Source organism: Copadichromis virginalis, linkage group LG12 (assembly GCF_057382275.1).
Source record: "Copadichromis virginalis isolate Kocher_CV1m ecotype Utaka linkage group LG12, C_Virginalis_male_GT1.1, whole genome shotgun sequence".
Lineage (NCBI taxonomy): Eukaryota > Metazoa > Chordata > Actinopteri > Cichliformes > Cichlidae > Copadichromis > Copadichromis virginalis.
The window spans coordinates 14,670,310-14,688,113 of NC_140629.1; the positions used below are offsets into that span (position 1 = coordinate 14,670,310).

General features: G+C 39.1%; 1 protein-coding gene across 1 annotated transcript in view; it reads right to left on the reverse strand.

Moving 5' to 3' along the window:
* Positions 1–12,254, reverse strand: part of LOC146696646 (multivesicular body subunit 12B-like) — a 53,508-nt gene extending 41,254 nt beyond the window's left edge. Inside the window, exon 1 of the mRNA XM_085474859.1 lies at positions 11,778–12,254. The gene's annotated coding sequence lies outside the window, so the exon portion shown is untranslated. The remainder of the gene's footprint in view (positions 1–11,777) is intronic.
* Between the last annotated feature and the right edge of the window lie 5,550 nt (positions 12,255–17,804).

A 17,804-nucleotide genomic window follows, 5' to 3' on the forward strand; every position in this document is an offset into this window, starting at 1 on the left:
GAGTTTAGAAATTCCGTTATATTCAGAGCAGTGCCACACTGTCATTTGGATAATGACAGTGTGGCACCATCACGATAATACTCCCATCCTTCATAAACTTCTCTGGCTACCAGTCCCCTCCATGAGAGAGCTGAAAACTCTTCTAGGGACTTATCAGCACATCTAACCTTTTTGTTTATAACCATAAAAAAATGTTGATCTTAGCAACATGACTGTTTAAGAATATGTAAGCCTCTGTAAATAACTGCACAATGACTGATTTTTCCTATATGCACTGGGGGCTACAACCGTTTTTGGATTCAACACTTGAGGCTTTGATTGTCAATACATCAGAATTGGCATATTGCAATATATATGAAGCAATAGTTCTGCCATCTCTCCTTTATGTCTGTGAGACTTGGACCCTTTATCAAAGACACATAAAACAGCCAGAAGCCTTTCATCTGTGCTCCCTGAGATGATTGTGTAAGATCAAATGGCAGGATAAGATTCCAAACATTGACGTGCTTGCAAGATGTGGGATCACTGGCGCTGAGGGGATGACTATGAAAGCCCACTTTTGCTGAGATGGACATGTGGTTAGAACGGATGACACCCAGATACCAAACACGTTGATCTTAGGCCAACTCAGCTGTGTTACAAAGTGTTCTGGATGCCCACCCCTGATAAAATAATGCAAGATAGAAACCACCGCCTGACACACACCGACTCAAAACTGACCTAGTTGGTGACAAAAACCTTTGTTGTCGCAAAAGAAACTAGATATTTGAAAAGAGGAGGGTTGAGGATGTGCAGCAGAAATGTGCAAGCCAAAAGGCCAGTGCCTTACAACCTGTGTCAAGTTATGACCGTATATGTAAGTTATGTGCAATCTGCATCATGCAAGCCAAAGTGGAGCCTAGCATCACACATGACAAGGCAATGACCCAGTGCAAACACAGCACAGCCACCACACGCCACAGAAACTGCTGATGCTCATCTCTCAACGCAAGAGGAGAATCCATACATACTGCATAACTAGTAGCAGCTACACTGAGACCAAGTTGGATGCTCAGAGGTTCACAGGCCATTATATCAGTCCTTGTGTTATATGTGATATAAAGTAGTTCTACTTTTAGAAATCATACAAATATAAACAGGTTGATGCAGGTCAGCTGTGTCGTTACCATTTCCTTATCACATAACCACATAAAATCATGCAATATGCATCAAACCTTTTGTCATATGTCTAAATGTCTATGTCCATTTAGGTTTGCATGAATATGCTGCACTCATGTACAGTGCACCACATATTATATGGTAGATTTAGTTAATGACTGGTTAAAGAGTAGGTATGATTTTATTTGACCAAGATTTTCCATGGTTGATTAGAGCTCCAGTGATTGTGTTAGAAATGGCTAATGGGTGCGGCGTAGTTTCCTGTACTTGAATTGAACAGCAGAGATTTTCTGCTTTGCTCTTGACGACAGACCCCTACATTACAGTTTGCATCTCCCTCGCAGTGTAAATAAGATATAAATTTACAAAACAGAGCCCTCAACAATCTATCTCCTAGATGGCGATATTGATATTAACACGTGTGTCCATTTCAATTTGATCACAATCTGGCCTTCAAAGTGCAATTTGAATGAAGAGGTGTCTTTCTAACGACACTATGTGAGGATAAAAACAAAGCAGAGTGAAGAAAGAGAATTACAGATATTGACTAAATGTGTCTTATCATTTATCATAATTTCTCTATCCACTTTGTCACGGCTTCAGCATTTAAGGAAGATAGATGATACAAGATGTTGTCCTCTCTTTCATACTTTCCATGCTCTGGGAAGTGTGTCCAATATGGACTTACTTCACCTGTTTGCAATTCATTTGGCACATGTTTGTCACTATGAGACTGTTGTGTATTTCTTGCATGTTTTCCTATGCGCCGTGCTGTAGGACATCTGGCATTTTGACCTTTAACCTTTACGAATAAAGGATATTCATGAGTGTCTGAATACGGCCACTAACAGCAACTACTTAGAGGACATTGTGTCAAATTGCTACACAGGTGATTTAGTCGAGTAAGAGGTTGATATATGTTATCCAGTTAGTTTCTGAAGGCTCCACAATGTCAGACTGGTGTCATTAAGGAGCGTGGCTTTGCAAGGTGTGCCATTTGCGATGCTGCATCCCGGTGGGCTTTGTGCTGAGGTGGTCGTCTCTGCAAGGGCGACCATTAATATCTTAGAGGGACTATTCCCATGGCGAGGTGACTGGTTGAAGAAGGTCCTGCTCCAATGCAGACACCTACAATATGAAAGTTCAAAAAAGTGCTGACTTCCTCGTGAGCTCAGCTAGCAGCAGCCATCTGTTCCACTGCTAACTAATGCAAAACATCCAGTGTCACCAAATCTCCAGAAGGAATGTGATCTACTGTCCTTTGTGTGGTTTTTTTTTCCAACAAGAGAGAGGTTATGCGACCTAAAATTAAACAAATCACACATATAACAGACAAGAGCTGGAGAACAAAACCCACAAAGAGTTATTAGTTTAATAAGATGTAGTAGGCTTTAGCTCTCACAATATTTCCTGTTCTCTATACAGTGATCTTCATATCTATTACACACGCAGGACTTTGTCGCTCAACTCTCTTATGTATTTGAATGTGTTGTTTGCCCTGGTGTGGTGATTTAGAGGGAACATTTTATCAAAGCTAACCAAGCAAGTCTGGTCCACTAGGGAGCCAGGCATTTTATAAGGGTATAAATAATCAATGACACTGCATCTGTAATGGCCAGTAATGCTGTTTGTTACCCCCCCCCCCCCCCCCCCCCCAAACCCCTCCCCCATTCAGGATGGCACGTTTGTTGCTTAAACAATAGAAATAGATTGCTATGCCTAATTGACAAGGCAGGGGAATCTCTCTTTATACGCCTCAGTTTATTTCTGTGTTTATTGCCCATGACCCCTTTTACATCATGCAGTGAGGTACTTCTTTGTTTTGTCGTTTCAATAATCAAAGTTTTTAATCACATCTGCATGGTCATTATCTGTGTCATATCCATTTTTCCTTCAGTAGAACTGTTCATGGAGTAGGCAAGATTTATATGAAATAAGACCTTGTGCATGAAGGGGATTCAGACTCTGTCATTCAGTGTATTCTCTTGAGTTATGTTAGCTGTTGCTTGCTGTGAGCATCAATCTCAACTTAGTTCTATGGATCAATTATAGTACTGTGCAATTTTCAGAGAAATGTTTTTGTTTTGTTTGTTCAGCCATAAAACACTTTAAAAAATTCAACTCAAGACGAGCCGGTGTTGTGTCTACAGATAATATACAACTTAATAAAGAAGAAATGTTTAAATTGTCTCTTTAGGCACTTTGTTAGTAGCAGCCTGTCACAAAACACATAATTTGCTCCCATTTCGTGGATCTATGAAAAATGCCAAAGATAACACAGTTTGACAGGCGTAAAATAGTGTTTTTGCACCAACAAGGTGATTCCCAAAGATACATTAGTTGAAAACTTGGCATGTCTCAGAATGGTGTGCAGTGCGTCCTTAAAAAGTTTGAGGAATCTGGACAAGTGGATGACAAAAGAAGAAGTGGCGGGACAAAATATATCTACTGCAGATGAACAATATGAGAAGATCATGTCCCTGAGAAAAATCCAGCAAAGGCCTTTTAGCTGAGTCATCTACTGTTTATTAAAAATGCTGTTGATTGATGTGTAGCTGTCAAGAAGCCATTCTGAAGAAAGAGTGACAGGGGGAGGCTGTGGTATCCCAAATTACACATGAACTGGACTCAAAATCAGTGGCAACAGGTCAAATTGTAAGCTTTTGCTAAATCATCATAAGTATGGAGTTCAGGAAAGATGTGAAAGAGTGTTAAACATTGCCACCTGTTAAACAGTAGGGCGGCTCACTTTAAGCAATGGTGTTGGGGATCTTATCAAAATTCATGGAATTATGAATGTAGCTAGTACTCTCAGCCTCTAGTACTAGCTTATACCAGGTCATCTGACTGGCAATGGCTTCTGTTTTTAGCATGACAATGATCTTAAACACATTAGAATTGCTGAAAAAAAAAACAACAAAAGAATTTTTTGCCTTGTATTCTGTATTTAAATGTATGTTTGTCCATGTTGCACCGGTTTCCAATTTTCTGAGTAAAATAAAAAGTGGCTCAAGACTTTTGCACAGCACTGTATATGCCAAACTTACATAAGCTTTAAACAATTACGTCAGGTTCACTTGAAACACCATAAAATAAGCACAGATATTAACTGTTAAGATAACTGTGGTAATTGAAATGTTTCTAATAGGTTAAAAGAAGCGTTAAGATTAAAAGTGTCAGTAGCACTGCTTATGTAAGATGACTTTTGAGATGCATGCACCATGCCATCACTGTTGCCTTCTCTCTTACATTTCACATATTTTCAGAAAAAAAAAGCAACTCGGAGCTCTAAGCCCAAGCACCCTCTACCAAACACGATCCATACAGTATTTTGAGTTTCACCCCTCCCCCCATTCTCACCCATGAGCTTCTGATTTCCATTATTATTAATATCTGCCTGTTTAATTTTCAGCTCTGTCATAATGTGTCGGCCTAAACTACAAGAGACAATCCCTTATTGATTACTTTCCCAGCAGCCCCGGCGCATGCCCCAGCTGATCACGCCTCTCATGCACAGACATCTCATGCATTTCAGATAATAAGCTGCTGCTCTGGAGTTGAAACAAATTGGATGTGCAGTCAGTCACTGTCCAAGTGAATCATGTTGCAGTCTGTCAGTGGACTAGGCTTGGATTATCATCTTACCCAAGCGAGGCAAAAAAGGTAGAAAAAAATGCCATAAGCACCTGCGATGATGGCGAGGGGGTATATGTGTCTTGTTGTTGCAGACTTACGTATGTTGGGACTACTGATCACCACATATGGTAGAAGAAGATCAAGAACATCATTAATATCAAGTAAAATTTCAGTTTTTAATTTGTTTTGAGGAAACTGAATAAACTCACTTTCCAAATTTTTTTCTTGAACTGTAGGAATTTCATTCATGCACTAAATCAACGATAAGTAAAAACAGGATGCAAATTGCTGTTTACATGGCAGTCTAATATAGTGCTGGAAAATCCCGATATGAGTGGGATAAGCTCTGAAATTCTTTCTCCGCCGTCACACACTGCTCTTTTGCATGACAATAGTGGTGAACTTTGAAAAGCAGCTGCTCAAAGCATCGTGCTCCATGCGCATGGACATGGACAAGCCATCCTGTGCCAAAACACTATTTCCAGAACAATGCTGCCATTGTATTTACTTACTTATACATTCTGTAACAGAAAGAAAATAAAGCATTCTGTCACCCTGGACTTGGCTCCGTTTCAAATTCAGTGCACTTTCACGTGGAAAAATCAAAAAGGGAAGTTTTTGGAGTTGCACAGGAAGAAATGATTAATAATACATCAGGATTATAGAACACAGACTGTGCTGCACTGACTTTAATAAGTCCACAGAGAGAAAACAAACCCAGACTACAAAAAACAACCGCGCTTGCTGTCTGAAAAGCATCTGCATTTAAACTCCAGAAAATTCTCTCCTTAGTGTAAAGTATTAGTTAGCACCATATGATTAAAATGTAAATGATACCGAGCGCTCACGTTCAGTTACATATCGGCAATTTTTCAAAAAGTATAAAAGAATGATGGTTTTATTTGAGAAGTACACCTGGGCTACTGTGCTTTGCTGCAAAACCCTGAGAACTAGAATAATTGGCACCCTAGTGTAAGACTCCCTCTGTTTGGTGCCAGCTGTTTAAAATATGGATGATATTGTTTTCATTGCTGGGCTTTTGTTGAGTTCTGCTTTGGCCGTGCAGTATAATACTCTGACTCTGACCTTTTCTGGCATGTGGAAAAGTAAATAAACAAGGCACTGATGTATTCCCCTGCGTTACCAGAGGAGCTGAGCAGCAGATTTTCCGTTGATCATATTCAGGTGTCTAGATACAAAAAGCTGTCTGCCGCTGCCTAAGCAAGAGTGGCGAGATGCCTTTTTTTGAGTGCAACAGGAACAGAATAATGGATGATGGGGAAGAAGAAAACATTTATTGACAGCTGTGATCGGTATATAGCATCCTCCCTCTATTGGCAGATTCCCACTGCCAGCACAGCTAAAGACTATTGACCATGAGATGTTTTACTCTGAGCAGTTTGTTTTATTTTGGGTTTGTTTTTTCAGAAATACAGCTGGCTGTGGAAGTACCAATAAAATGCAAAGCAAGCAAGTTTAGGTGCAATTTGAAAATAAAGTTTTGATGTATTAAAGTGAATTACATCACATTCATATGTATGTATGTATGTATGTATGTATGTATGTATATATATATATATATATATATATATATATATATATATATATATATATATATATATATATATATATATATATATATATATGGTGTCTATATTTTGTGTGGGTCTCCCACTAATTTTCCCACTCATGGCTGCCCATTGTCAACTTTTGCATAAATGCATAAATACGAAAATGATTAAATTTAAGTCAAGCCTTTCTTGTTATACACTGTCGTCTTAAATCATGCGTAAATGTGATAATTACCCACGCTAGGCCAAAAGGGCCCATCACTGCCACTTTAAATCCAATAAACGCCGTGACCTGATCACTATAATTGACCATCTATCAAGGTCATTGAGGAGTACAATGATGTTAACTGCTGTTTATAATTCCTCTTGATCATTGCTAATTACGGAAAGTGTGAGAAACCAATATTGCAGATACTCAGAGAGCGGCTGTCAGCCAAGAGGTAGGACTGAACGTTTTAATAACAGTTAGTTTGAAAATGACCGCAATTGTGATTTAACGTGACACACGTACAACTTCAAAGTGCCTGCAGACCTATTTCCTTACCCAGCATCCTTAATATTTCTGGGGTCCCATGAACTGATAAGGATGATGTCAGGCACATCTGATTAAGCCACACCCACAAAGTCCAGCCTGTTAATTTACTGTTTTTCTATTTTATCTTTGGTTGTTGCTTTAGTCCCAAAACATGTACTGTTATATACAAGAACAGTGTGTTACACGTGTTAGCACCAGAATGATTAAAGCCAACTGCTTTGGTTTAGTTTCCTGAGGTAAATGAGAACATGTAAGCTACAAGTGTATTATATTGTAACATAGTTAACTTGGCGTTGCATTTAAAGGCATATCCAATGAGAAGGGGTTTAGATTTACTCAAGGGAGAATGGTAGCCTTGATCATGAATTTCATTTAGCCCTATAATGTTCTGTGAATATGAGGTGCACTTAGCAGTCAATTTTTACACAGATGTCACACATGACCTCCAATGACAATTTAAATAAGCCTAAATACGTTCGTTACAGGGGGGGGGAAGCATATTGCTACCCTTTTAACAGTTCACATTTCAATATAACACTGCCTATGCTGGCATTTGCAGTCCACTTCTTCAAGTCTAGTGTTCTCAATGTGCCGCTCGCTGGGGCAACAAGTCATTGAGAAAATGTACAATTTATTGAAATTTTATGGAAAGACCCTTACCCCGTTTCACCACAGCACAATTACGTAAAAGCCATCTAGCCCTTGAGTAACCCTTTTTATAGTAATTCATTTATGACTCTGGTCACAGAGGGGATGCCTCTCCTCCCACAAACACCCTAAAACATGTGTGGATGGCATGAGGATGAAATCCGCAGCGCACCGAAGGGCACAGCTTTCATCAAGACATTCCTTTCTTCTTCATAAGCACATCATAAAATATTTCATTCCGCTTTTATAATCGACTTGTTTCATTACGCAGTTGTACATTTTATTTCCGTGAACGACAGCGACATAACCGAGGCTCGTTTGGGTATTTCAAAATACTTCGCCTTGACAGAAAACATGGACGGTTTTAGTGAGCATTAAGAGACGGTCAAAGTAAAAGGACGGAGACTTGGAAATAAAAGGAAAATGAGACAAAGAGACTGAGTGAGTGGTTGGGAGCCTGCTATAGTCTGGTCTCTCCTGAGATGAGTATGATGATTGCACCCACATTCCACTGCAGAGCTAAAACCCTTGGAGGCTTTTGGAATGTGAAAACCTACTTCTTCTCTCGTACAACACTTAGGCAGCGTACCACTTTTTTTTTTATTCCCCCGCCCTGAACATTGCTCACATTGCTGTTCCCTGAAGCTTGAAAGCACAACATTTCTCAGCCAGCAACTCCCACTGGGACTAAAGCCCAGAGATGGAAATGCAAAGGATATGTTTTATTGGACAGTTGCAGACAAATAAATCTAAATATGTATTTTGGTCATGTTTGTGTGCCGACTGCATCCTGAGGGAGTTGAAATGATTATATGACATAAATAACAGCGCGGTAGCATGATATTAGGTCACATGTTTACACACACAGACCTAAGGTCAGGGGGAGAGAAAAAAAATCAAACACTATTTCTCTTCTTTGAAAGTGAACATTGTTTGGTTGCATGCATACTGTACACGTTGCAGGGAGCCATGCTTCCTGGTGTGGACTGACTATTAATGAGAGATGGAACCATACAGTCAGGTAAAATATACATACTTAAGTGGATAAAAGTCATAGCTCTGCTGAAGCCTGCCAGCAAGGCACAAATCAACCTGTCCAGTGTGGAGGGAGACGGTGGGTCACCCTGAATGAAATGGTTTGGGCTCACTGATCTGCATGAAGGAAAGTCGATGGGAGGTGTCGATGAGAGGGCAGGCGGGGACTCCTGCAATCACATGTCCTGTGATTGACACGGCCTAACCTCAGGGCTGTGTGAGATGTCAGCATAGTGCAGCCCCCTCTAATATGGCCTCATGTTTCACAGTGAATTATAGGCAAAGCATCTCTTTTGCTTTGTAGTTTTGTAGCAACATTATAAGCTTTCATTTAAATTGAGTAGATTAAAAAATAAAATGTGAATTGTTCTTTACATAATAATGTGAAAGTGTGAAAACATAACAACAAAAATCCAATTGTATGTCTTATTTGTCTTGTTCCCTGGCCTGTGTTGAAATCACCGCTCTCTCAGTACGCTATGCTTATTAGTATTGGCACATCCACTCTGACTGATGATCGACTTCCTCTGACTTTTCTGTGAAGTTGATGAAAAATGTCATCTCTGTTTCCTTTACAGTGTTTCAATCAGAATCTTGTTTTGTAATTTAAACCATCCGCCATAATTATACAGAGAGAGAATAATATAAATTTAAAACATGCTGGCGTGGCATTGCTTAGTAATTATTCAAACTATTAAACACTATACATCTGTTATAGCACAAAGTTCTGTAATATATTTGTTGAACAATATGTTTTAATTAAATGTTGCTTTGTAATGTGCTTCATTTTTTAGATGAAATACTAATATTTGTAAAAATCCTTCCTCTTTCCTATTTCTCAATACTCTCTTACGATAACAAAGAATAAAAAAGCCCAGGCGCTCTAACTTCCTCATCCCACGCAGTGTCTTTGAAGGTAGAGCAAACTTGAGAAAATAAAAGTGGCGGCCTATGGCAAACTGCACTTCAGAGAATTCAGCCCCTTTTTCTCTCTGCCACATGTGACAAGTGAGCCATGCAGCTTTGCAGAATTATATATCTCTGTGTCTAATTATTTCTTTTCAAGTCCATACAATAAAAGACTGCGTGCTTTTCTCTTCTCGGGGCTCGGATAGCGGGAGGAGTGCCCTCCAAAATATTCCCTCTCATGGCTCTGACATGCACATCTGTCTGCACGTCATCATAGCAACTTTCTAGACGTCTTTGGTTTTAATGAAAGAGATCTAGGAGCTACAAATGCAACGGGTGACGCGATGACACATTTCAATTCCTATTGTGCAAATAACACCTCTCACACTTTCTTTTAATCTTTATTATTCACTGCTTCACAGTTCAAACAGCGATGAAGATGTCAGACAATTGCCCTTCAAAACAAGGCATACACACAGGCTCTATTTTAACATAGGTGTGTTAGATAGAATTATCTGTGCACGACAATGGGCAAAAATGTTGCAGTGTTGCAGAAACTATTTGCATTTTAGAGCCAAAGTCCTTCAAGATATTTGATACAGAGTAAAACTATTGCTTTTTCATTGCATTCCTGTTTTGTTGAATTCAACCATATTTCTTGCACTGAAAGGCTGCTGCGAAGAAATTCTTCTGCTGCAGTGCGGTCACAAGGGGGTAGCATTGACACAGTTGTTTAAGCCCTTTAACAGGCAGCCCAGCAGCAGGACAAACTGCCTTTGATGTAATTGAGGTCTTAGACCTCTCAGAAAAGCATATATTGGTTTGTATGTGGAAATGTTCAAGGAACAATGGATTTCCATAAGTGGATGTAAAATCGCATTTGGAGCATCCTCGGCATGCTAACCACTCTCTAAACAATAACAAAAAGGAATCCTTCAGGATGTGATGGGTAATTCCAAGGCACTTACAGCCTGGAAATGTAATGGAATGTAGCATTGGGATTAAATGTGTGACTAAAAGATACAGACCAGACTAGTTTTAGGTACTTCCCCGGGTAATTCATTCAAGTAAATTAGTAGATATTCTCGGCTCAGTACAGCAGTGTTATACATCCTAATAGAAGTAAGTAAGCAGCATAAAAACACATCTTTTTTGTCTCTTTTTAAAGGAATTATTAAAAGTTGTATTTTTGCCAGTGATTTGAATTTTTTTTAAAACCCCACATCATCTATTTTATTCTACATTAAAAAAAATATATATATGAAAGCAGGTTGAAATATAACCTCCAGCCTGTATAGATTAACCTGTTAATTATCAATCATTCCACGGCCACACAAGAATTCCCCTAACTAACATTTTTGCCTATCCATCTTATCATCCAAAGTAATACTTAAGAGTAAGATTCTGGCAGGGACTCATAAATAAAGGTTACCTATTTACATATTCAGTTTATCATGGATATTGCATACTCTGTACATAAAAATTCAAATGCAGTGTTTATGAAATATGATCATGCAGCAAATGTGAGAAGACACAGAGCACAGCCCATTCATACACAGCGAGGATTTAGTGCAAGTGATTAATAAAGAATGAAAGAGACATTAGAACCGAGGAAATTAAGTCTTGCTCAAAAGACCTAGTCACAGAATATATTCAAAGTAAACTTCTGTTGAAAGTGTATATATATATATATATATATATATATATATATATATATATATATATATATATATATATATCTTTAAAAGCTCAGACTAAAATTGTTATTTCACAGCCTTTACATCAGAGCCTCAGAAGGATTTATATGAAGCCGGTGACATATTCTAACTTGTCTGTGTCAGAAGAAAATAAAGACATTTGTAAAAAAGAACACAAAAAAACTTTGTAAATTTGTGCCTGTGTGGTCTCCTTCTCTACAGTAAAATTGAAATCTTGTCTAATAAAATTGATTGCATTTCTATGTAGTTAAACACACGAGTATAATATGTGTGTATCCAAAATAAAGAGAAAAAATCCTTTAACTGCTGAAGGACTGAATCCATGCACTCAACTACTCAAACTATAAAGCAAAAAGCTGTTTGGTTTGTACTTAAAGCGACTGTGAGAGAGGAGTAATGGCATAAAGGAGCAAATACTGTGCAGCAAGTGTCTCATCTCTTCTCATGAACTAGTTAACCTGAAAGAATACGATCTACAAATGTGTTTCAGCAAAAGCAAATTACCTGGGTTTTGTGGAGGGGAACTAATCTCTCCAAGCATGACACTGGACAGGAAAGGCCTCTTACTGTTATTATGATGTGTCGGCTTGTGTTAGATGGAGGGCCTTGATGGCCGCATCAGGAAGGAGCATCGAAGCCCCTCTACCATGACAGCGCTCTGATGGATGTACGGGTGGTGGAGGGGCAGGGAAGATGGAGGTTAGAAACCTAGAGATGAGCAGGAGAAGGAGGGTGATAGAGGTGCAGTGGGGGTTAGATACAATAGTAAATACCTACAAATGCAGCACATTAGCAGTAGTTGCAGATCCAGAGAGGACATTAGCATGCGCGATGAAGCTTTCTGTGGGACAGGCCATCTCCAAAACAAAATAAAGGTCCCGTGTGGTGAATTTTCAAAGCCTATTTCTTGTGACCTGCGATGATTTGTTCCCTATATGGCGCAGACCGATGATAACAGCCGATTTAAAAGCAATTTAGCAAATCAGAATATCTGCATGTCAAAGTTTGACACATTTTTCAGTACTCTATGAAGCGGATTCTTGGCATTAAAAGATGCAAAAACAAAAATTTTGTATTGAATTGAAATGATTTTGAGAAAAAAAATGCTCTTACCATGTTAGTTAGGAGCTTAAATTGCTATCCTGTGAGATCCATGTATCTCTAAAACTTTTCGCAAGCTAAGAAAAGCAGCTAATCTTTACTCTATCTTCCTTATTTGGCTTGAGGAATGAGTGTTTTTTAACCCATAAAGGAACAAACCTTCATATTATCATGTTTTATTACAACTGAGGCTTCTCCCATAGCAGCATCACAAGACACTACCTGCACAAACTACAAGTGTGCATCATTAATCTGCTTATTTTTTTGCCACAACATTCAGTAGTAGCTTTGTTGTCATATGCTGGTGCAGTAGAAGCACACTAGACAGGTACTTGTTGGTGTATCACAATGTTGTATTTTCCCCCCCTTCATCTGAGAGTGCTCACAGCTGGGGGTATCTTGCACACAGTATCCATACTAAAATATTAATAGCCAGTTTTCTTCCATGTCAGCAGCTTGTAATTTGATTTCTGGTTAAGAAATGCAGTTTTGGGTGGCAGATCTCCCAGTAAACACTGGTCCCTAAGTTCCACCTCGACTTGCTCCTTTTGGGTCCCGGGAGACGGTGGCTTGGGGGAAGACATGGTGCTTCTCCTTGGCCTGGTAAAGACTGGAGGTGCCAAGACACAGCGGGACAGGTGTTCTGAGCTGCACACAGGGGAGTCTCACCAGGCTGCAGTGCCTGGCCTACATCCATCTTTGTACCTGGGGAGATAAATGGAAAAACGTGACCCAAACAGTCCAACATCACAGCCATGGCAGGAACGTGTTCTAACAATTGGGAGTTGGGAGGGTTTCCCATATCATTACTAAAAATGAGGCACACGCTGCAATTAATTCCGCGCCTAAATAAATGTCTGCTGCTCGCAGCATACCTCGCCGTGGCAACAGAAATAGATTAATAGTCCAGAATATAAAGAATAATCTTATTTGGCGCTACGAAATATAAAATGGTCTTCAATGCTTGGCTCATTTCTTGATCAACATTTTTTGTCATCTTGCAAACCCTACTTTTTTTCCCAGCCTTTATTGTATAAAATGGTGTGATCTTTCCACTGCCCTTTGTCTTGGAAGAAAAATTAAATCTCATTTGCATTACCACGTCTAAATGTCAGCCACCGATATTTTGTTAGACATTAGTAAAGCTGGCAGCGAGAGGCGCTGGATAATTGCACTCAGCCTAGCAGAGGGATTTACATAATTTCAGATAGCAATTAAAGAATCCTTGGGAATTTTCTTCCTGGCCTCTCTCGCTCTCCAGCTCACTTCTACAACAGTACAAAAGAAGCATTCGTTTACATTAAGCTCCATGCTCCTTGCTGTTCATTTGCATGAAATTAAAGGTTTTCATGATCTTGAACAGCGGGGTAACATTTAAAATGCTGTTTTAAAGCCTTCACCTTGGAATAATGAAACGCTTCTATTTTTTCTTTTTTTCTTTTTTTTAGAAGGCAGTGGGAGTTCATTGACTGCCTGTCCACAGCAAAACTTTCTCATTTCCCATTCAGTCATACAATATAGCTCGGTAATGCTTTAATTAATTAAAAATACAACTTTTTGCTCTTTTTCCAAGGTCCCTCTTTCTCTTTAATCTAAACTTGCCATCATCCTGCTCATCTCCCGCAAAGGCCTGTTAATGAGACAAAATTCAGATTCCAAATTTCTTGCTATACATTCAGTAACAACTAAACATATACTGCAATCTGGCTTGTGCCTCTTTTTTGCAGAATAAATTGATGCGTGCACTTTTGCCAGTGCTGCAAAGATAAACGTCTCATGTACAGTATCTTTAATTAGGTCCCTATGGGTCCCTGTGTTATCTGCCATGCTGATTAGAATGAACATTAACTTGCTTTAGCCCCGAGTCTGATAATATGCAACTGCGTGTGGTGACAGGAGCGCAAAATCCAGTCGGACGTCATGTCGTAGACAGCACATTTGACCACTGTTCTTGAACATATGATATTTTTCTCTATATGCGACTTCCGTGTTAAAAGTCAAAGCCAGATTGCTTTAAATCCTCCACAAATTAATGGCGTAGCCCGGATGACATATTTGATATGATTATAGATCATCAGGATTTGTTAAACCGCACTCTCCCCTCTTGGGAGGTCTGCAGCTCAGCAGTCCAGTGTGCATACTTTTCTTAACAACACTGTGAGTTTGCCGGCTCTTACTTTTGCGTTGAATCTAAATATTATCCAATGAAACGGAAATGCAACCATGATAATCTAAAAGAAAGGAAGGGGGAGAAATAAAATCTTGAAGAATAGTAGTGCTTTGTTAAGACAAAAAAGCTTTGTCACAGAGCTTAGAAATAAATACAAAGCCTCATCAGAACAATACCCTTCACACTTCTTCCTTGATTCCCCTTCCATCCTTAAAGGCATCACAGAACATTTTCACACTAGTCGTCCCACCGCTATGAAATAAATTGTGACAGTAACTCAATATGAAGTGAAATAGCTGAGAAAGCCTTGAGTTCACTTGCGCTGACAGTGCTGTTTAATTCCATCTTGTGCCAGCCTGACATTTCTGCTGCCACTAAATATTAAACATGTGTACCCGTTTCATTTGCATCTGGTAATGAGGTGGGAGACAGCGCCCAACTGGTCAAGCCTCTCTCTCGTGGTAGTGCGTTTCTGCTACCTCCAACACAGCCACACGGGCAAGGGTAAACCAACAGAAATATTTAGAGGAGAAGGGGGCTGAGGCAGAGTGAAACAGGAAAAAAACCCCGAAAGGGTGGGTGAGGATGGCGAGATAGTGAAGGATAGAGCACCCTTGTGTGTGTATCTGTGTGTGCGCGTGTGCGTGTGTGCTCTCCAGAATTCAGAAAACCAGTCTGAAATTACCCTAGCTCTCAAGCAGTGTCTGCTTTGGCTGACATTTCTCCCTGAATCTTTTAAGATGCATTCCTTGCTGCAAAATGCATTAGTGGAGAGAGGAGAAACAGAGGCACAAGAGAAGAGGGTTAAATGTGATTGCTCTAAATGTCATCACATCTTCATAATGCAATATATATTCATGATCTGGCAGTCCAGGAGGGAAAACATCACAGTTGTGCTCTGTAATTCAAGTGTTTTACCCCAATTTTGATTCACGATGCAATTCTGGCCAGACGTTTCAAACCAGGACATGCATCAGTTTTTAGGCATTATACATTTGGTTGGACTAGTGTCATCTCAGGTGGATGCTGTGTGATGTCGGTGTTATTGAAAAGGCACTAGAATGCTGACAAAATAAGCAGGCTAGGTCTAACCTTACCCATACAGCAGTTCCTTTATCTTAGACAGCGGGATGACTGAAGATGGAGCAAAAGGAGAAAAGTATCCCAGGTACCCCTGACTTTAATCATTATAAGGAATGTTTCCTTTTTACTATTGTTAAAGGAGCAGCCTTCTCTTAGCACAGAGGCTTAGCATGTTTAGCTAAGTGTTTTGATTCCATCTATCTCGCTGGCTAGCTAGCTCGCTTGCTATCAAGCTGTGCTAAAAATAAACCATAATAATTGACTGCAACTTAAATAACAGCACTAATTAAAGTAGTCACATCAGTGTTGGTTTTTGTGGGTATTTTTTAATTCATTTGGATACCAGGCCTCTGCTCCAACTGTTCATAAAGTGTCATCGAGAAAAGACTGTTTTTGCTTTTCATTTCATCTACTTTGAAACTGTTGCATATGTTTCCTGTACTTTAGTGATGAACTTTGTGAACATACTTTCAGCTTCACAGATTTCTATTGATTTGGTGTAAAAATAATACACAGTTATTGCCATAAACAAGTATTAAATATGAAGCAATTCAATGCTACACAAATATATATCCTAAAATAATTTAGAATATCCATCCTTGAAGTTCAACAATTGCAGAAGATATCACCTGCCATACAATAAGTACATGCATGGAGTATTTTTTCAAGACTTTGTGATAGGTTAAACTCACAGAAAGGAATCTGCTCTTTTACTTTGATAATAAGTAAGCCCAGATAAGTGCTCTGGGTTGTGGATAAAATGATGTAAGCATTATGGCTGCTTCACTTTGAATTCTCAGACTATTTTCAGAGCTTTTATAACAACACCAGTCCTTTAAGATGACACAGAGTACTGCTGAACCATTTTTGCTTTCAGGGGTGTAAAACCTCAATGCAGAGGTTTCTTCAATTTAGGATTAAAGTAATTTGAAAAACAAAACAAAACACACAAAAAGACATGCAATTAATTGCATGTAATGTAAATGTAAATTTGTCTGTGTTATTGTGTAAATACTTATGCTATTGTGTACTTCACACACATGGAGAGATGCCAAACTGCCCTTCATTGTTTTTGTAACAATGACAGTAAAGAGCTATTCTATTCTATTCTATTCTATTCTAATTTAGCGATGTTCACAGGAAACACACTTACATTTTTAAATGTGCAGAGCATTCGAATTTTGTATTTCAGCTCCATGTAGCAAAAATTTGTATAATAAGTAGAAGTACAAAATAAAATCCAATGAGAAGACAAAATATGTATAAATACTAATAACACCTGTACACAATTTAAGTAAATTGGTTGCTTTTCACCACAACAAATAACAACAAACTGCAAAATTAGAATTTTTTTTGTCTCTTTTATATTTATTTGGTCTGCTAAATAGATTTATTTTAATTTCCTTTACATGATACAGATTCTGTACTGAGCTGCTCAGTGTTTAGGACAGAAAAGCAAGGTTTTCTGATGCAGTCGAAATGAAAGCGCAGTATTCCCTTTCCTCTGTCAGTCTCACACACTGACACCGACCCGCCACAACCAGTTTGAAAAGAAATCAACACCAGTATGAAGAAACTTTACACACTGTATGATTTCTAATGCATGGTTTTACCTTTTTATTTGTTGCTAGTGTGGGAAAGCGATGTATTCCTGTCATTGCCCTGTTCAGCATACCGCTGTGCAACAGTTAAGTTTAGATACATTGTACCTCTATGTGTGCTTGTGTTGCTTTCATAGTATGTATCAGATATGTCCCAAGAAATCAAACTTTGATCAAAACCAAAGCTGACTGTCAGTGAGAAACAGGGAAATATCAAAGAGCTTACAGTAGAAAGGTAGAGGCGCTTGACGTTGGATGTGTGTGTATATGTGTGTGTGGTTATGGGGGCTTCCCACTTCTTGTTAATTTTCTTCCGTTAAGCGCATTCAGCATTCAGTCATGGAGATCTGTGTCCACTCCCAGGCCTCCGGTGGGACTGCGTGTCCTGAGGTTTACTGTTGCTAGCTTGTCATGTCCACGTCAGCAGCACTTATCGCCTTCTGTCTGAGCGCTGAGATATTTCCCAGGCATTTAGCTGCCTGTTTGTCTTCTCTTGATTTCCCCTCCAAATCTGTCACATATAGTCTTCACCTGACACCTCACAGAGTGTTCTTCTCTCAAACACTGTCAAAACAGGGAGATCCAACAGAGAGAGATAGCAGCAGGGAACCACAGATTGCCAAATGTTATACACTGATG